Source organism: Apodemus sylvaticus, chromosome X (assembly GCF_947179515.1).
Source record: "Apodemus sylvaticus chromosome X, mApoSyl1.1, whole genome shotgun sequence".
In the NCBI taxonomy this organism is placed as follows: Eukaryota; Metazoa; Chordata; class Mammalia; order Rodentia; family Muridae; genus Apodemus; species Apodemus sylvaticus.
Window position 1 is genome coordinate 59,839,762 of NC_067495.1, and position 19,715 is coordinate 59,859,476.

General features: G+C 47.8%; 1 protein-coding gene across 2 annotated transcripts in view; it reads left to right on the forward strand.

The window, feature by feature from the left end:
- Positions 1 to 19,715, forward strand: part of Stard8 (StAR related lipid transfer domain containing 8) — a 69,948-nt gene that overhangs the window by 30,582 nt on the left and 19,651 nt on the right. The window contains exon 1 of one of the 2 annotated variants that reach the window (XM_052171173.1): positions 7,730 to 7,858. The exons of the other annotated variant lie outside the window; for it this stretch is intronic. The gene's annotated coding sequence lies outside the window, so the exon portion shown is untranslated. Of the gene's footprint in view, positions 1 to 7,729; positions 7,859 to 19,715 lie in introns of those variants that run through there. 2 annotated transcript variants of the gene reach the window in all.

A 19,715-nucleotide genomic window follows, 5' to 3' on the forward strand; every position in this document is an offset into this window, starting at 1 on the left:
GTTAGATGAATGCAAAAAGTTACAGCAACTCAGAAGTGTGAGCCTCACCATTATGTAGGTGAAAATAGCAATCCAGCTTCGACTTCTATTGTTGCTGGTTGGATGTGAGAGCCCAGCCTCTGTCCATTTCTTCATGGGTAAGGTGGGGGGTGATGCTGAGGATGATAAATTCTAAAATATGTACATTAGTGTGTCTTGGTAAACATTAAATATTACTTTAAATGCACCTGCACAATGACTGGAATAGAGCTAGTGCTGGCTATACTTTAGCTTTTATTAAAACTTTTCTTGCCAGGTGTGATAGCACTCACCTGTAATCCTAGTACTCAGGACTCTGAGACAAGAGAATTGCTGCTAGTTCAAGGCCATATTAAGGGGCCATATTAATATCCTATCTCAAAACAAGAACAATTATGTTTGTTTGTTTGTTTGTTCTTTCATACCAATTCACAGTGGCATTGTTGGCAAAGGGTCCATTTTGTAGGCATGATCCTTTGACACTGTAAGTAGCTAGATAAGATATTCTCTTGATGCAAACGCTGGCAATCCTTCCGTAGGGAGGGAATAAATTACTCCAGTGGTCTTTCTAGCTCAAAGTTCGGGTTTTGAAGCAATCTTTGGAGTCCTTTCTTTTCACTGTTCTGGCCCATGGTGGCAGCAGAACTCGGGAAGCAGGGGAGGGACAGATAGGGAGGGAGTGTCTTTGCATGATAGGAAGTGGTTGGTGCTGCCCTTCCTCTTAAGTTGCTGCCACCCAGGGGCTGTGTTCTCCTGCCCAAACAGAGAGCAAAAAGGATACTCCTGGGCTTGAAGGAAGCTGACTGGAGCCTCCTTTTCCTCAAGAGGATCTTGTCCCATGTTAGGGTCAGGACAGGGGCTGCTGGAAACTCAGAAGTCCCAATGTCTAGTTGGCAGTACCAAACTGGGCACAAAAGTGCCATCCCAATGGCTAACTGTCCTAGTCTAGAGTATGTTTGATGATGGGCCAGAAGGTAGGGAGAGAGGAGAACTGACTCCTCATTGATTTATGATCATTTGGGAAAGGGACACACACACACACACGCACACACGCGCACACAAATCTACCATAGAATGGCTGAATGGAAGATGGCACAGAGTCAGATTTTTTAGTTCTGAAATAGACTCACTATGTGACCTTGAGCAAATCCTCACCCCCACTTGTAGAACACACTCATTTGATCAATAAATAGTTTGCCAAAAAGCCTACCGCGTGCCTCCATTGCCCCAGGTAGGAGAGATCAAAACGTGACCCTCTCATTCCTTTTCAGTGCTGAGTATCCCCAAAGAGATAGCACAGATCTCGGCAGCACCAACTGCGTGTGTGTGTGTGTGTGTGAGAGAGAGAGAGAGAGAGAGAGAGAGAGAGAGAGAGAGAGAGAGAGAGAGAGACCTATGTTACAATGGGAATATGGAACATGCTTTTTAAGTGATAAGCTATATAAGCAGTGTTATCTTTACAAGCTGCTTTGATTATTCCCATTATGCCGTGGGGTTATTATCCTTATTTTACAAACAAGGAATCTAAGGCTCGAAATTATGGCCCAGGTTATGCCACAGCTCTCAAAGAGCCAGAATGAGAGTCCCGGCCCCTTGATTGGCCATCAAAAGAACTGGAGTAGAAGTGACAAAGTCTGTGAGCTGACATTTTCCTTATCTCCACTTCATTTGAAAACTGCGAGGCCTGGGAAAGTTAATCCTTCTGTATGGAGCCCAGACTCAGTCCCACATTCAAAGCTTTTCAGATTCTCAGATTGTCCTTTCTTAAGGATGGCCAAGTCATTTGTATTGTTGGCCCTTAGTTCTCCATATGTAGTATAGGTGAGTCTCTAAAGACTGCCTCTGCTCCAGGAGATTCTTAGGACTCAGAGTCCACCGTGGCTTTGTTGATATTGATGGCTTCATTGCACACTGAGCAGCCAGTGTGAAAGTACAGGTGGAGGACGCTGAGTCGGAGAGTTTACCATGATGTGCAGAGCCACCACCATGACTCTCTGCATCTGTCTGTTGTATGAAGTCTCCTCTTAGGCTACTAACTGGGATGGTGGGACGTAGGATACATAGGAAGTGGAGGGGTTGATTTGTGACTAATGAGACCCCCTCCCCCAAGCTTTGCATAGCCAGAAGGAGCTGGGGCGAGCCATAGTAGTGAAACACTTCCTAAATAGGAGGTCAAAAACAAAAGGCCAAACAGGAGAGATGCTTCAGTAGTGATGGGGTGACTTGAGTGGTGAGGTAGGTGAACCCAAAGAAGGCCCAGTAGGTAGAGAAGAAAGAATTCCTGAGCAAAGTTGGGCCATGGAACTTTCCAGTCCTCACCAATGGGCCAGTTGTGTGGAACAGACACAACCTGGTTGTCCTGGTGGCCTTTCCCTACCAGCTTTCCTCCCTCTATTTCCAGAACTCCTCCTGCACTCTGATAGGGCTCCTCGGGGCCTCCTGGTGCGACAGGGTGTGCAAGGACTTACAGCAGAGGTGCAGAGCTGGCAGCTCCAGAAGGAAGCCAAGACTGTGGATGCTCTAGGGTGGGAAGGGCACCAGGTGGGACTCGCCACACTGGAAACCAGGTGGCCAGAGGCCAGCAGACCTGGACAGAGGGGGTGTCTGCACCAGGTTTCCTCCTTGCAGCTCTGTAAGTTCTGTGCACTTTTGTCTTTTAGCCCGAGGTCCCTTTGATGTAAATCTCAATCCCTGGCTGAGAATTCCTTTTCCAGGTGTTCCACTCTTCATGCCTGCTTCTTCTAAATCCTAACCAGCTTTTGCCTAAGCCTATAGGTGCCCCCATCCTCCCATCCAGACTGTTCATCAGGCTTGGTCTCTAAGAACTCCACTCACGGATCTGTCCACAGACACACAGTTGGCCTTTGTAAAGAGTATGTCCTTTACCATCCCGTCGCTTCCTTTGAGACTTTGCCTCTGGCATCAAGCAGTGCACTCCTACCTGCCTTTCTGTCCTTCTGTATGACTAACCCTAGGTGATGTTTTTCCTATTCCATTCCCTTGTCAGTCTGTCCTTTTACCTTTCTGTTCTCTTTTTGGATTCCATCTCTCTTGATCTTAACATCTAGATAGTAGTTCCCAACATCCTCTGTAATTTCAAAGGGTTAGCCTCTCCCCTTCTCATTCAGTGCCTCAGATGCTATCTTGCCTCCCACCACCCTGACAGCACCTTTTTAGCTGACATTGGTCATTTGAAAACTTCATTCTAAGGTCTCTTTGGAACCCTCAGGGCTATACAGGTGGCTGGTGTTCATCCCTTTAAATGCTAAAAAATATCTCTGTGGGGATTTAAAATTTCCACTCAATACCTATAGAATATCCTCCTATTCTCTTCTAAATTATAGGGAGAAAATAGCTTTGTCAGGTTTCTTGCTGTAGATGTACCATGGAACTTAAAGTGCCGAATTAGAGGGCTCTCTGAGATCCTCAGACAGACTTCTACTGAATGTATGGAGACAGTAACATCCAGAGCCAGTAGGGCAGCCTGTCAGGTCTCAGAGCTTCTCCACAAAAGAAGGTCAGAGTTACAGATTCCTGGCCTCTGATCCAGATGTGTGTGTGTGTGTGTGTGTGTGTGTGTGTGTGTGTGTGTGTGTGTGTGTAAGAGAGAGAGATAGGAACTAATTTCCTGGGTGATCTGTTGATTCAGAGATATAAACCACCTCTGAGCCTGTTGCCCCTTCCTCTACATCCTCTGGGGCCTGGCCTCAGGCTAGCCACCTGTTTGGATTAGGCATTCTTTGTGTGAGGACTGCTCCCTGCCTCCCTGTAGTGATATGGTGGCTCCAGAAAGGCACGCTTGATGATAGTCTCTGGAAAACCTCAGCCCTGGCTGAAGGCCAGATCAGGACAGTGATTGGGGAGGGGGAGGGAAGGGAATGTGAATCTGTCTGTCTTTCTCTGTGTGTGTCTCTGGGTGTTGACTGGTTGAGGGGGTAGTGTTAGATGTAGGCCTATCTTTATTTATCTCCCCCCTGCACACTGTGACCAGCAGGGAAAATGTGAGCATGACAGCTAGGTAGACATCCTGTTCTAGAGACCTGTGCCAGGTTCACCAAACATCAAGAACTCAGTTGAGGATAACCTACCTGTTGGTTTGCGGTAGGTGGCAGTCCCTTAGGAGGTGGGAGAATATGTGTGCTCTATCTGTCCACAGCAGCTAGACTCTGGCTCCTTTAAGATGGGCCGGTGAGCCCAGGACAGGGGGCATGTTTGCCACAGAATGGGGCCTGGTCTAGTGCCAGGAGGCAAGGAGGCAGCCACAAGCTACTTGGCACTGGCAGTTGAGGAAATGAGGACTTTTGTGTCCTTGAGTAGAGGGAAGGTTCAGAAGCCTTTGACATCCCTCCTAGAGCCTGAGCCTTCCTCTCTCCCATCCAAGAGTTCCTCCTTTCAGTGTGCTCTGCAGTGGCTGGTGGGCATAGACATACTGGTACCCTGGCCTGTGCATCTACAGAGGTCTTTGTGCTCTCAGGACTCAGTTTTCTTTTCTATAGCCCCAGTTGGCAGAACAAAAATAATGAATGAGGCACATGTGTGCCATCCCTTTCCCATCCCTCCCACAACTGCTTCTGCTGCCTCTGCTCAGCATGCTGGGAAGGTCCCTCATGCTGAGTCCACAACCATTGACATGAACCTCTGTGATAGTTATCTAGATGATCCGTGTCTATTTTATGTTCTGCTAACCTGAGCAATAAGCCCCTCTCACGAGGCTTGGTGGGACACTCCCAAGTTCAACAAGAACCCGGTTTTTCTTGTGGGCTTGAATGAGGCACGTAGGGATATGTGGAAGCCCTGTGTGAGAGTCGTGAGTTGGGTGTAGCAGGTTGGAGTACAACCTATTTCCCTCTCAAGGATCCATTTCCCTCTTTGTACATTCCCACGGTGAGTTCCCTGCAGCCTTAAGAGAGTCTGTTCCTGTGAAAAGGCACCGTCTCCCCCCCCCCACCTTTCTGGGTACCATTATGGAATATTCATCTCGCTCAGGATGGACTGAGGCTGGGAGAAGAGGCTGGCACTGTTGGAAGTACTGTCGAACTACCTTGTTCCCTGTGAAGGGGCTAAACACTCCTGTCTTTCAGAAGGTCTCGAAGGTCTCAAGATAAAACAGGGAGATTGGTTTTTTTTTTTTTTTTTTAAAAAGACCCAACTAAATAACCATTGGACTATTTCAAAGTGACATGACTATGCATTATAAACATCAGGACTAAAGTTCTCCTTAATTATCATGTTTACTCATCCAGCAACATTTTGTTGGTGTTTATTAAAAAAAATATTTTACCATGTAGTTAAGTGCATTAGGAAAGAGAAAAGCACGTAAAGAAAAAGGACAGTACATACCAGAAATGTGGGTGTGGGCTTCTTGAGGCAGAGTGTGTTGCAACAACAACGAAAAATGTTTTCATTATGCGTGTCAGGCACTGTGGAACTGGGGCTGTATTTATTTATAGCATTTTCTAGATTTTGTAGTTTTTCATGCTGTTTTAAATTTTTGGTACTTTTTGTGCTTTGACCCTTTGCAGTTTTTTTGTTTGTTTGGGTTTTTTTTTTTTTTGCATTTAAAAAAGAGGGGTTGGGAAGATGATTTAGTTGGTAACAGGCAGAAGAACCAGTGTTCTATTCTAGAAATCACGCAAAAACTGCTGTGCATGGTAGTGGATTTATAATCCCAGCATTGGGGGAAGGGTAGACTAGTGGAGCCCCCAGGGCATGCTGGTCAGTCTGAAAATAAAAGCAGGTAGGGCATCTGAGGCATGGAATGACACTAGATGTTGTTCACTAGTCTCCATACACATGTGCACACTTGTATACAACCACGCACATGTGTGCATCTGCACACACACACATATACACACACCACACACACACCCACACCCACACACCCACACACCCACACACACACTGGTATTTCAGACCAAAACTATCTCAATCCAATCAGAACAATCTACTAAATTACAGGTGGTGGCACAAACCTGTAACCCTAGTATTTAGGAGGTCGAGGCTTTTTTTTTTTTTTTTAACTTTGACGGCAACCTGGGCTCATATAGAGATCTTGTCTAAAAAGTAGCATCTATTAAATGTTAAATTGGGTTTTTGCATTATTCATATGCATAAAAATTCTTCATGGTTATCCCTTAGTGTCTTTTAACATTTGTCACCCACTAGTGAACATTCCCAGGAGACCTCTGGTGCTCAGTGCTGTGGGATAGATGAACTCAGCTCTAACATGGTTTTCTGTTCTTAGGGATATATAGGGTCATGGTGGGGTCATCTACTTCTAATCCTTTCTAACGTTGTGAACAAGCAATATATGCTTAGCGCCAACTCAGACCCTGAAGCATGCTGACAGTATTATATTCAGCCTTGCCTCAGGAAAGAGGCTTCCTACCTATGAAAAGTAGTATATATAGATAGTCTCCTGGTAGGGTTTTGGCTTGGGGAGTGAGTTTAGGTATACAGGCTGCTGCAACCACATTTAAGATCTGTGGTGAAATGGATCACTTTGGAAAAAAAATCCAATTGTCACAGGATCCCAGTTGCAGTCCTTTTGTTGAGCAGAGAGTTCATACTAGAGGTTGCCTTGCTTCCTTGACACTCCTTGGCTTCTTGTGAGGAAGGAAGGTGGGGAAATTTGTTTAGCCTGGTAAAGCGGAGGCAGGATGCTTGGTTCTGACATCACCTCCAATGACCTTTAGCAAACTGCTGTGTTGGCTACTTTAGCAATCCAGCAAGATGGATGTCATCCCTGTAGTCTAAAGACCTTAGCTCCATGCCATTCATCTACTAGGTATGGAGAAAATAACCAGTGTGCAAGTCTTGGCCTGCCATGGATTTGCTGAGTAGCCCAGAATAAGTCACCTCTCTTCAGTTTCTGTCACTGTAAGCATAGTTGCAGTACCTTGAGAACTTACATACTCCTACCCCTGGCTAAATAGGAGTACTCAATTCAACAGCAAAATTAAGGTTGTCAGATTGAGCTGAAAAGTTTACAGGCAAGGCGAGGAAGAACCCAATTCTTAACACCGTTTCTTAACTGAATTTGAACAGGCCTTTCTGGAGGTACTTGGTTTCAGAACTCCTGAAATACCTCTCCTGCTATAATTAACTTTGGTACCTTAAGTTTTCCACGTGTTTCTATATGGAAGTGGAGTTTAGACTGCAGTGGACAGAGGGGTAGGTACTGGGGAGGCTGCAGAATGCCTGTGCCTGAATAATGTGGGAATGGCAATTTCCTGGTCATTTATGGAGTTCCATCTACTAATTATGTATCTCACAGAAGCAGTCTTCTGGACTTACTATAAATTTTCCTGGACAGGTCACTTAAAGCCTCTTGTGCACATGACATTTAGATTTGAAGCCTGCATGTAGTTAGTGCGAGGTACTTTCAGAACTCAAGAAATACGTCTGTGTGGTGGTTGGTCATCTCACTCCTTCAAGCTCTGCTCTTTCAAGGCTCTGTCTTGGGTCCTGGGTCTTTTGCCTGCAGCTGAGTGACCTGAGGGAAAGGCAGGGGCTCAGGGCATTGGAGGAGCTGCCTGGCAGAGCCCCGCCCACCCCATTTGGACCGCTTTTCGGGAGGAGGCGTGGTGAGGAGGGACGGGACTGTGCCCTCATTGGTCTAGGGACCTGTAGGTGGGCGGAGCGCCACTACGGCTTACTCGCGAAAGCTCCCTCTCTCCTAACCTGCGCGGCGAGCAGTCTAGTTGACAACGGCTAAGCAGCTGCTATAGCTGCAATTCTGGCTGGCACCTTTCCCCCTGGCTCCACGCGTGTCTTCTTCGAGCAGCCCTGCCCGTGCTTGCCTCCTATCCCTTTGCCGCTGTGTGGACGCGGCTGCCAAGTAAGAGTTGGGGCAACGTCAGGGGGACACCCAGGCAGACTGGGGCCCTGACCTCCAGTATCCCGCTTAGCCGCTGTGGCGCTCCAGCCCTTCTGCTCTCCTGGCAGTTCCGCTGGGCTGAGGACGCGAGAGACAGGAAGGAAAGTAGCCCGGGCTGCCTCTGCTTATGGGCGGGGTTCAGAGTTATAGAAACTTAGAGACCCCTGATTGCCCCGGTTGCACACTCCCATTGGAGATCTGCAAACGGGCTGGTCGGGTGGCTTGAGGACCGTTGGCGTGACTGGTGCCGCGGCCTTCTTAGGGACTCGGTGGGCGGCGGGCGGGAAGGGTGCCCGCCCCACTCTGTGCTCCTTCTACTTCGGGGGACATTTCCAGGAAGGCTTCAGCCCCCACGGACTTTTCCGTCCGGCCTCTGCCTCACTGCCTTCCCACCTGGACAACTCCTGAGAGTGAGCTGTTCTCAGGGTAGCTGCGAGGAGCAAGTTAATAAATACTTCTGGATAAGTTGCTGGGACTCAGTTTGCCATGAAGTCCCACATAAGTTTAGATTAGAAAAGCTCAGACGAAAGGCTATTAGACGGAGGTTTGGGAGGGGGGAGCTCTAACTCGGGTAGTCTCAATGCCTCCTCCAACACTTGCTCAAGTTCAGCACTGAATTACCACTCAGGAAACCGGGGTTCCGCCAGTTCATATGACCTCAGGCGGGTCATGCTTTGGTGTCAAGTGTTTTCAATGGCACCTCAATGGCAGCTAGATTTCAGAACCAGAAGGGCCCCAGTTTCTTCTGCTCTGACATTGGCAAACTTAGTGCCTGGGCCCAGTCTTTAAAACCAGTAAGCAAAGAAAGATGGTCTGTGAGACACTTGGGGTGACTGGAAGTAGGCAGTTGGCAGGTCTTATGATGGTTATGCAGCTAGATTAGCTGCAAAACTACTGTGGGGGAGATGGCTAACCGAATGTGAAGAGGGGTGGGACTTCTCTTCCAGCCACCAGGTTTCTCACTTTGGGGACCCCAGAGATTGCACTTAGACATGACGTTCACACAAAGGACTGGTGTCCCAGTTTGCTTGGGTCTCACTCAGTACACCCAGTAATCCTGGGAGAAGAGGGTAATGAATCACCCAGGGCTATTTTCAAACCTTGACTCCTGCTGCAGTACCAGAGCCCACGCCCACTCTAAGGGTTGCAGTCCCTGTCTGCGTTGTCAGTATCCTTGCTGTCTGGGTTTCCTCTCGCCTTCACCTTCTTAGAATGAAAGGGAGACATTTCCTTGCCTGGGGACTGGAGGTGGGCAGCCCAAGGCACAAGTGGTGTCTAGGTAAGTGTTCTAGTGGGAGAGGTGGGGATAAACGTTTAAATCCTGAAGTAGTGGCTGCCATTTTGCAGGGTATTTGGTGTTGGTCCTTTGGAGTGTTGGTCTTTCACTCAGGTTCTGGACTTGGAATTTCTGCTCCTTGAACCACTATAGTTAGAGCTGAGGGATGCCATACTGAAGAGAGGCTGTTCTTCCCTGCTCGCTTACCCTTATTCCACAGTACTAAGGGACCTTTGAAGAATGCCAAGCCTCTGTGTGTGTCTGAGGGTCCCTTCTGCCTTCATGAGAGGCTGCCAGGAGATGTTACCTGGAGATGTAAAGACAGCACAGTGGCCATGCACCTTGTGTGGATGCAAAGGAGGGGACAATGAGTTGTGTAAAGATAATGGCCTTAATATGCTCAAGGCTAGAGCAGAGGAGGAAAAAACAGGGGGGTACCAAGAAGCCCAAACTGGTCTTCTGTCTTATCTTTATTAATTTTTAGTTAATGTACAAAATAATGAATGCCAATATAGTATTTCCATGCATGCATGCTATTGTACTTTGCTCATAATCATCCTCTCTACCACCTCTTGCCCCCCCCCATATGTATTGAAAATTTTAAAAAGGAATCCATTTTGGAGACTACAGATTGGAATGGGAGCACAGGACATCTGGAGCCAGGTATAAGCATAGCAGCAGGAACATAGCAGTCACAAGGGAAGGGGAGGGGGCCATCTCAGGCTGAGATGCTTCTTTGCCTTTTGTTAGCTAACTTCTGAAGCTCCTCATTCCAGCTCTGGATAATGTGGGTCCCATGAACGGCAAGTTCTCGGGGAAGGATGGAAAAAGGGTCCTCAGATGAAACGAGTTACTTTATTCTTGAGTTAAAAAGAGAACTTTTTTCTTTTCTTTTTCTTTTTCCTTTTTTAGCTCCCAATTTGGGGAGGATCAAATCTTATATAGCCCTAGGCCACTCGGCTACTCAGTATGGGGTTGTCAGAGATTTCAGGATTTGGAATAGGAGCCCCATGTCTATCAATGTGTTAAAGGGTCTTCTAGGATCTGGGAGTGGGTGTTGTTTTATTTTCTTGTTGGGCTGTGGGAATATAACCCTTGGTCTGGTGCATTCTAGGCTATCATTCCAGTACTGAGATACACTCCTAACCATTGGTGAGTTTTGTAGTTCCTCCTACCCTACAACCCCAGATGAGATGTTTGAGCACTGTGCTGGTCATGCAGTTGTTAGTGACAAGGGTTTATTAATGCTTTCATAATTTGTGACTCGGGACTTGGCATGTGTGTGTGTGTGTGTGTGCTTATATGTACATGGGTCCTTGTCGGTATGAGTCAGTGCTTTAGAGGTCCCCAGTCTGTGCCATAGTCACAAGTCTGAACCGCTGAGTTTGTGTATTGAGTTTCCTCTGGTGTGAGCCTCCATAGTGGAGACTTGCACGCTGAGCACTTGCTGTTCCTGTTTACCTCAGCCACAAACCGGGATTTGCGAATCCACTGTTAAGTGCCTTAGCAGTCCAGGGTGTCACAGAACAAAGAACAAGGGATTGGAGGTCTAAATCCAGTCTCTGTTGTTCTCTCCACACCTTCACCCATCTGTTGCTTTCTTCTTTGGACTTCACCAGATTAAACAAGGGGCTCAACAGCTAAGTGCTTTGTAAGCTACAAACCCGCTAGCTAGTTCTCTCTCATTAAGGACCCATGGTTCTGATACCCACTATTGGGAAATCTGCTATCCAGTCGAGGGGTTTAGTGGTCTGAGAAACCCTCATTGAGGACTTAAAAAATATTATAAAGAATTTTAAACACGTTTTTTAAAGGGAAGCAATCAGTGTAATTAGGACTCACGAAGCATATAGTCCTACCTGCTGCTTTTCTTGTTACTTTGAAACAAATCTCAGGCGTGTTATCAAACTGAACTAAAAATAGATCAGTGTATCTTTCTAAAAGAGAAAGGACTTGCAATAAAATAACCACAGTATCGCTATCACACCAAACCAAGTCCCTCAGTGTCACCCAAAGTGTGGTCAGTGTTCTCATTTCCAGTTGTTTTGCCCTGGAGTTCAGACCAGGGGGAATTGCAGAGGAGAAGGTGACTGACAAGTGGGAGACATTTGATCTGCACTGCAGATCACAGGCTAGAGGGATTATAAGGCTTGGTCGAGGCCTCTTCATTTTACAGATGCCACAATGCCAGTAGCAGATGTTAGCTGCCTCTGGGGTCTCCTGGTCCCACGGCTGACCTGTAGAAGCTTCTCGTAGAAACTTCAGAAACCCCTTGCCTTCATTCTTGAAGTAGCAAAAGAGAGATTTAATTCCCACTTGACTCCTGTGCTCAGGGGCCACCCAAGAGTTTGAGGTCAGCAGGCCTGGGAGAATTCCTGGGAGGCTGCTCTCTTGCTCCAGCCCTCTCCCCAGCTCCAGGACCCTGAGGCCAATTCGAAGCAAAACAGGATGCATCCAGGATGAGCGTCTTTCCTAGCTTGTCATCTAATCACCAAGGCCCAGCTTGGAGCTTCCTCTTTCATTTATGATAAAAAACCCTTCACTGTCTCTCTCTTTTCCCTCCTTCCCCATTAAGGGTGTGCTGACTTCCTTCATTTCCGGGCCAGCCCTCCTCCAGCCCCATGTGGGCAGGGTGGCCTGTGTCTGCTTTGCCTACCCCACTGCTGGCTTGTCACGGAGAGAAAGACCCCAGGAATGTCTTGTCCGGCAGGCTCCAACTTCTTGCTCTTGGGCTGTCCTTGGGAGAGGAGTGGCCCCTTTCCAACAAGCCTGGGGTCCTGCCACTGCTTGGTTAATGATTGAGCCACATAATAACCACCTTGGAAAGTCACCTCTACAGGATGGCCATTAACTAACTCCCTGTCCACTCTAAGCCTTAAAGGGACCCCATCCTAACCCTTTATCTCCTCCCAGAGGGATACTGACAAATACCCAATCGTGAGAACTTCTGGAGCCAGTTAAAACTCTGCTGCTCCTCTGTCCTTTGTTTGGACAAACAGAAGCAGTTATTCCCGTTGTTTGAAATATATATACTTGGAATAGCTGTCATTGAGGTTTCTTTGCTGGTGGTGGTGATAGTGGTGGTGGCGGCAGCAGCTGTGGTGTTGTGGTTTTGGAGTTTTGTTTGTTTGGTTTTTGGTTTTGGTTTTTTTCTTTGTTTGTTTGTCATTATAGTAAGAAATGGGTTGGGGGTCTCTTCAACAGGTTAAAATCACAAGAACTAAGCCTGGTAGTGGCTTGTATTCCTAGCTACTCAGGAAGCTGTGGCAGAAGGATCATAAGTTCAAGGCCTGTTTTACTGCAGAGAAAATTTAAAAGACATCCAGACAACCTAGCAGGACCCTGCCTCAAAATGTGTGTGTGTGTGTGTGTGAGAGAGAGAGAGAGAGAGAGAGAGAGAGAGAGAGAGAGAGAGAGAGAGAGAGAGAGAGAGAGAGAGAGAGAGAGAGAGAGAGAGAAAGAGAGAGAGAGATTTTTCTCAGCTTCCATACCTGCTGAGCATGTGAGAGGCCCAATGTCCATTCCCAGGAGCTGCTGAGATGGGAAGCAGGGAGCAAGAACTTAGAAAGTTCTAGGTCACATGCACTTTTCTATAGTTCCAGAAGGAACAGAGAAATCAACATTTCACGAACTCTGTGTGCCTAACAGAGCCAGGAACTTGGCCTCCATTTCCGTTTCTGAGTGACTTCAGGAAAATGCATGTGTATCTGTGGATTACCTGGCTATCTGTAAATTGGGTGGCACAGGTACTCAGAATTTCCCAGCTCCCTTCCAGCTATGCGAGCCCGTGTTTCCACTTAATATCTTTTGCTTATCCATAGGGTGATAAATACAACCAGGTCCAGCCACTAAATCTCCATAGCCTGTGTCTGGTTGGGCTGAGTCCTGGAGTTTTCTCGAAGGCATGGGCAATCAGGTCTTTAGCCCCTCCCCATGTTTGCATCTGCCCTAGGAGGTCTCCCTCTGACCCCCCCCCCCCAGCCTCAAGTTAATGAGTGACTTTTCCCTCTGGGGAATAGGAGCCCAAGGTGTCCCTGGGAACTCAGAACTCTGGGAATCAGGGAGGGCTTAGCCTGTTTCTCTTTTACTCCCCACTCCTACCATCTCCCCTAGTGGTAGGTATGCAAGCAGAGTCCAGGGAAGAAGGACCTTTAGAGGACGTGAGGCCTAGCCTTCCGAAGCTAGGCTCTCTCCCCTGTGCTTGTATAGTTACTATTTACCTGACTTCAGCATCCTGGAACAATGGAAGTTGCAAGATGTTGTTGTTTCCCATCAATGGGATTACTGCAAGTTGGTGTCCTGTTAAAAGTAATGGTATCTCCTTGAGGCTTCTAAGTCTGAGACCCTGTTCTGTGCTTTGGAACTACCTAGAACTTCCTTTTCTCTCTGTCCGTCTGAAGTCTGAAGACTGGGCACAGATCCCTCTCTTTTCTGTAGCCTAAACAGCTCAGCTCCCGCAAATATTCCTTCTGGACTTGGGTCAACCCCTCCCCTCCCTCAGCCTCAGCTTTGTCCCCTCTATGTGCTACTGCTTGTGACCCTTTCATCAGTGGGATGTGCCCCCATTCCCCTCAGTTTAGTGTTACTCCAAACTTTCGGGACGACCATCTCAATAATCCCTCTCTGATGATTCCAACAAACAGACACTAAGCCCCAGAATCTTGAGCTAAGACATCTTATACAACCCTATCCAGGTCCAACCAGATCTCAAACTTGGGGAACCTTTGGAATGCAAGGCCCTTTTGGCATCCTCTTCCTTGACAGATGACAAGACTGTTGAGAGTAGGCATTCAGCTGATCAGGATGTTGCCTGGGGAGGGGGCTCAAACACTGCTTTTTCTGCGGTTTGTTTTCAGCAACTGGTATGGTGGGAGGAAAGGGGGTATTTTAGGGACTACCAAAGCCAGAAATGACTATGGGCCGTGCCCACAGTGGGGAGGGACTATGAGAGTGAATCAGACCAGAGAGAAATACCAACTCAGTCACTCCTTCCTGTGGTAAGCGATGATGAGTTTCCAGGACCCTTTCATTTCCATTTTTCCCTCGGTGCTCTTGGAGTAGTCTGGCCTAGGCAGTCCCAGCTGAGGCTCGGGAGAGGAAGAGGACCGCTTGCAATGAGGCAAGATTTGGGACCCAGGTCTCCTGACACTCAGCTCTCTCCCTGTTTTCCACAAACCACACCCAGCAGCCAGGGCAGCTGGGGCTGACTAGGCGGCTTCCTCACCACAGAGGAACCTCTGCCTGAGCTGCAACTCTGTTCCTGGAGTAGAAGGAGCAGCCTCCAGGGGAGCTGGCCTGGGATTTCCTGTCCTTTATCTAGGCTGGCCAAAGACTGGCCTGTCTGAGGTATGGGCTTGTATCCCACCATTTTGCTCCAGGCTGAGGTCAACTCAGGCAGGGCAGGGTCAGGGACTTTGTAGGAAGGGCTTGTCTCTAAACAACTGGCTCACATAGCCTGTACCCCAGAACGACCTTCTCAATGAGTAAAAGAGAGAGAGAGAGAGAGAGAGAGAGAGAGAGAGAGAGAGAGAGAGGCTGAGGATGTAGCTCAGTTGATAATATGCTTGCCTAGAATTGCAAGAGATCCTGGGTTTTAGGGACTACTGAAGGGACTATGGGGTGCCAAATTCCCCGTACCCCATGAACAGGATATGTGATGCACACCTGCCCTCAGGATGTAGAGCAGGCAGATCAGAAGGTGAAGGTCTGTCCTCAGCTACATAGCAAGTGTGATGCCAGCTTGGGACATATAGAACCCTGTCAAAAAGAAATAAAGATTTAAAAAAAGAAGAAATAAAGATAAGGAAAGAATGCAGTGTAAGAAAAGGCCCAGAGTCGAGCTTGTGTCCAGAGCAAGAGGGTGCTGTGAAGAACATGACCTCTACTTTGATAGTCTTCTACAAAGCCTTGGGTGGCTTCACCTCTCTGAACTGGCATCTGCCAACAATGAGGAGCCGCGGAGCTCTCTCTCAGTTGCTGAGCATTCATTCTGACTAAATAAAATCCTTGTGTGAGTGTCACTAAGTAGCACTTTGGGGAGCCTTGTTCTTTGGCTGTTTTTCACTGACCTGGGGTTATACGGGGCTCCAACATACCACCTCCACATATCGGGTCTGGACTTTGCTGCGACTTCAGATTCTATTCCACCTAGGAAATTTCTCTTGTTGTCTTTATAGGGTTCTTTCCTCTGGTCGTCTTTGGCGACGTTTGTGACACTGCAACAGGCTGTGCTAATGATGTTAATAGCAATAATGGTGACCTATTCTAAATTCTTGACACATTTTTTTAAAACCATACTTAGCCCCCGTGACAATTCCATAAGGCAGTTAGAGCTATTATCTTCCCTGCCTTACGCATAAAGAAGATGAGTAAGGCAAGATTTAAAAAACAAAAAGTACATGGAGGAGTGGTAAAAAGGCCACCCAGGTAGTCTAACTATACCTCCTATAAGCTTCATAGCTGAAACTCTCTTACTTGATGCTTGGCCTGGAGGCAAGGGCACGGATTTGGGCCTCTCTTTTCTTCCCAGTGCACATTGAATCCAAAAGCAACCAATCTTTCTGGGCAGTCAGTCCCCAGTTATACCTGCACCACCCTACCACCTCTGCTGCCGCCGCTGCCACCACCACCACCACCACTAAGGTAAAAGGAGGAAAACCATGAAGTGGTGGGATAAAGACTCCAAAATAGAGCCTCAGCGGAGTTGAGAAGGGCCTGAGGGAGGGATTTGGGGGTGGTTCTGGCATAGGCACTAGGTCTGCTCTTTTAGTATCTTCTAGCACTGAGAGTCGGGAGCAGGGTGCTGGGTGTCACTGGGGAAGAAGAGACATTTTAATGTGCTGTCTTGACAACGGGTTGCATTATTTAGAAAGTGTGGGTGGGTAGGGGCAGGCAGAAGACTGGGTGGATTAACACTTATGAGATCCCTTCAGCTCATGTAAGCCCATACTTGTATTGGGATTATGTGGGTGGGGGAGTTGTCCAGAACATCTAGCCTCCCCCAACCCCTCCAAGTTTACCCATTTCAGACTCTTTGGGGGCTGCAAGCTTCCTTCCTTAGACTGTACTAGCTGCCAGCTCCCCTGCTTTGGAAGTTGTTCTCTGTTATCTTGTCCTCAAGGGATAGTTTGTCCCAGTCTCTGCCCTTCCTGGGTAGGATGGGCCAGACAACACCTCTGGCCAAATATACTGGGAGAGCTTTTGATGTGTTTTCAGACCATGGTGCCTAGCACAGAGCCTGGTACTAAGTAGATGCTGGCATACTATTCCTTGAGTCCACTCACAGTTCACAAGGAATGGTTTTGGAGGGGGAAATTCAAGAGAGGCTGACATAGGAACTCATTAATGGGGAGGGGGTGCATTTGAGCACGTTTCTGGTCCTGTCTGTACTCCAGCAGAAGAAACCCAATCTTTCACAACATTGAGTTTTATGTTTGTGCAATGGGTATTACTTGCCTTGCACTGGGTTGTTTTGAGCTCCAGGTAGAACATGAGCTGACCTAGTGCTTTTCCATGGATGGGAACTACTTTAGGCCGAGCATTCAAACTATGCTCCCAAGTGCTCACATGCAGTCCTCGGGGTGAGAGGGTGGGCAAGTTGGTGACAGTGAGATCAGTGGCGGGCCAGTGGTTAGCCTTGTTTTGAGAGCCCCAAATACCCATGCACACACCATGTACCACACACACAGGTGAACTGGGCTCTTATCTCATTTGATCTTTACAAAAGCACGTTGATTCTGAGATTACATCTCTATTTTAGAAATAAGGACACTGAGGCACAGAGACATTATGAAGCTTAAGGAACACCATCTGTGCAGTCCTTGGAAACCCAGTAATTCTTTGGTAACCATACTGCCTGTAATATTATACTGTCTGTATTCATTGTTGTTAAATTTGGTATCATACATATTGCCACTAATGAGCAGAGCCCATTAACAAGGAGCAAACCCAGGACTGTCTTCAGGCTGTTAACCTCTCTCTTCCCACCTTATCCCACAATGCTGTTCCTGTAGGTTTTACATCACTGACGGGTCACCATTGGGATTCTCCATCCTATGGTCCTACCATGACCCAAGCACTCATATTGTCAATCCTAGTCCTAGCCACGTGCACACCACAGCCCTCTCTCTGGCTGCCTGCAGGGCTCAGGAGAGGGGTTGTGTCAGTATGCTTCTTGAAGAGGCTACTTCTTTCAGGCCCATTTCCTTTCTGTCAGAGACAGTTTTTTTTTTCTGGATCCCAGGGTGGGGCCAGGCTACTTTAAGGCATTTCCTGCCCAAAGTTTATATTTGGCTTCAGCAAAAGGAAAGGGAAATAGGCAAAGGGAGTAGGACTAAAAGGTGGTGGCATGGGGTCAAAATAAGTGAACACCGAGACTTGGCGGGCTGAGAGGGAAGTGTGAGGTAATGAGTGCCCTGAACATCTCAGGTGAACTTCCTTGCCCATACTTAAGCTCAAGTGGAAGAGCTAATAGCTCCCCCAGGGCGGAATGCCTCCACCCTTAGGCAGAGTTCATTCTTGTTCTCATACCTGGATGGTCCCAAGGTTTTGCTTTCTGCCCCGGGGCATGATGTTCTGCCAAGCAGCGCTGCCCAAAGTACAGCACCTGTGAGCTTCAGGTAGGATGCTTGGTTCTGTGGAGATAACAGAAGAGGAGCGAGAGCCAGATGTGCATACACTGTTAAGTTAGGAAGCAGAGCTTCCTGTCAGAGCATTGCCAGAACATTCAGTATCCCTTATCACACTGCATTGGGAGCACCAAGACAAATAGGGCCCAGTGAAATGGAGCAATCAGACAAATGGGAAGACAGCATCACATGCTGGTGAATGTTGAGAGCCAAGGAAGGAGGTTTCCTGGGTTGGAATGCTCGATCTAGTCTGTAGCTTGGGTATCTATTTAGAAGTAGGCCAATTTCTGCCCTAGGCTTTGGGTAATACTGGGGTTTGGGGGGACCAGTTAGGTTTCAGAACAGAAGACAGAAGAACAGGTTAGGGCTAGGGTCTTTGGGAGAAGAAGGCTGGTAGGGTAGCCTGTTGACAGGAGAGATTGGAGACTATAAAGAGAGCACTGAGGTGCTCTAGGCATGAGAACCTAGAACATAATTGTGTATGGGAAACCTGACCATTTAGTGGGAGTTGTTAGAAGCTGAGATGACTCAATATGGAGGAGGAAAGAGGAGGACAAGATGTTGGATGGTTTTTGAGGCAAGAACATCAGTAGAATTCTTCCCTCCCATTCCCTCCTTGAGGACCTAAGACTAAATGCATCTTCCTTCACAATCCAGCACAGCTCCTCTGTGGCACCCCTAACTGCCATTAACAGCTCTGACTCCAGGGCTTGGGGAATAGTCATTAGAAGATGAGAAACTCAGTTCAGACAAAAGTAGTGGCTTCCCTAAGGTTACACACAAGTTAGTAAGGGAGCTAAAGCTATAAGGTGGTTTACCTGACCTTCAGTCCAAAAGTTTGAAGCCATACTGCAGTGGAGAGCAGTTATTCCTGGTCTAGCATCTGCCTTAGACTAGTTTGGTTGGCATCTCATTCCTCCAGGCTGGAGACTGGAATGGGTGAAATAGCACACAGCTTATTAAAACAAATGTCTTTCTTTGTCACTGGTCACCTTGTCAGAGCACCTAGGACTGAGTTGGGGACAGTGGCCCCTAGGGGCAAGAAAACTAATAGGGCAACTGCAGCAGAGCAGGTGGCAGCTTTGACCTTCACTGTCACAGGGAAACCCTGGACTGGGTAGGAATGTCAGCTGTCTGCTTTGGCCCCACTGTGTCAATTACTAGCCTTGGAGACCACAGGCCTGGCTGTCTCTGGACCCAGATCTCAAACAGCCCCAGTGAACCAGGATTTACTTAACCTCAGAGCTCATGTGAGTCTTATTATTTACAGTACTTTGGAGAGTTGGAGAGGAGACACTGTTGTAGTATCTTTGGGGGTCTTGAATATACATAGAACTTTATAACAGAGCTGCCACCTCTCTAGCTCACCCAGAAAGTCACTGACAGACCTATGTATTCTTTGCTTCATCACCAGAACATCTCCCAAAATAGATATGGCTGCCATAAGGCATCTGAGGACCCCTTGGCGAGATTGAAGTTGACACTTCAGAGCCACCCCCTCGCCCCACTGCATCTAGGTGGGATGGCCAAAAATGTTTCCAGACATTGTCAAATGGGAAGGGAATTTGTCCCTGGATGGGAATCCATTCGGTAGAGACTCCAAGTTTTACCCTGTGAGCAGGTGCAGACATGAAGTGTCAGAAGAGGCACATTACAGGGTCTGCACAAATATACTAGCTAGCCAAAACCTTCAGTGGCTCGAGGACTTGCTACCACCCGTTCCCATACAGCCTCCCTGTATGTAGGCTGTTTGCTTTGTGGGTACTTCATTTATGGCAGGAAGACTCTAAAAGTGTTGCTTGCATGGGCCGTGGAGCTTGGCATCCAGCTGCAGTTCCGGCAGAGACTCGGGCTGGCATCTGAACAGGTGCAGCCGGGGCCCCTAGTCCTGCCCTACGACCTAGCAAGCAGGAGG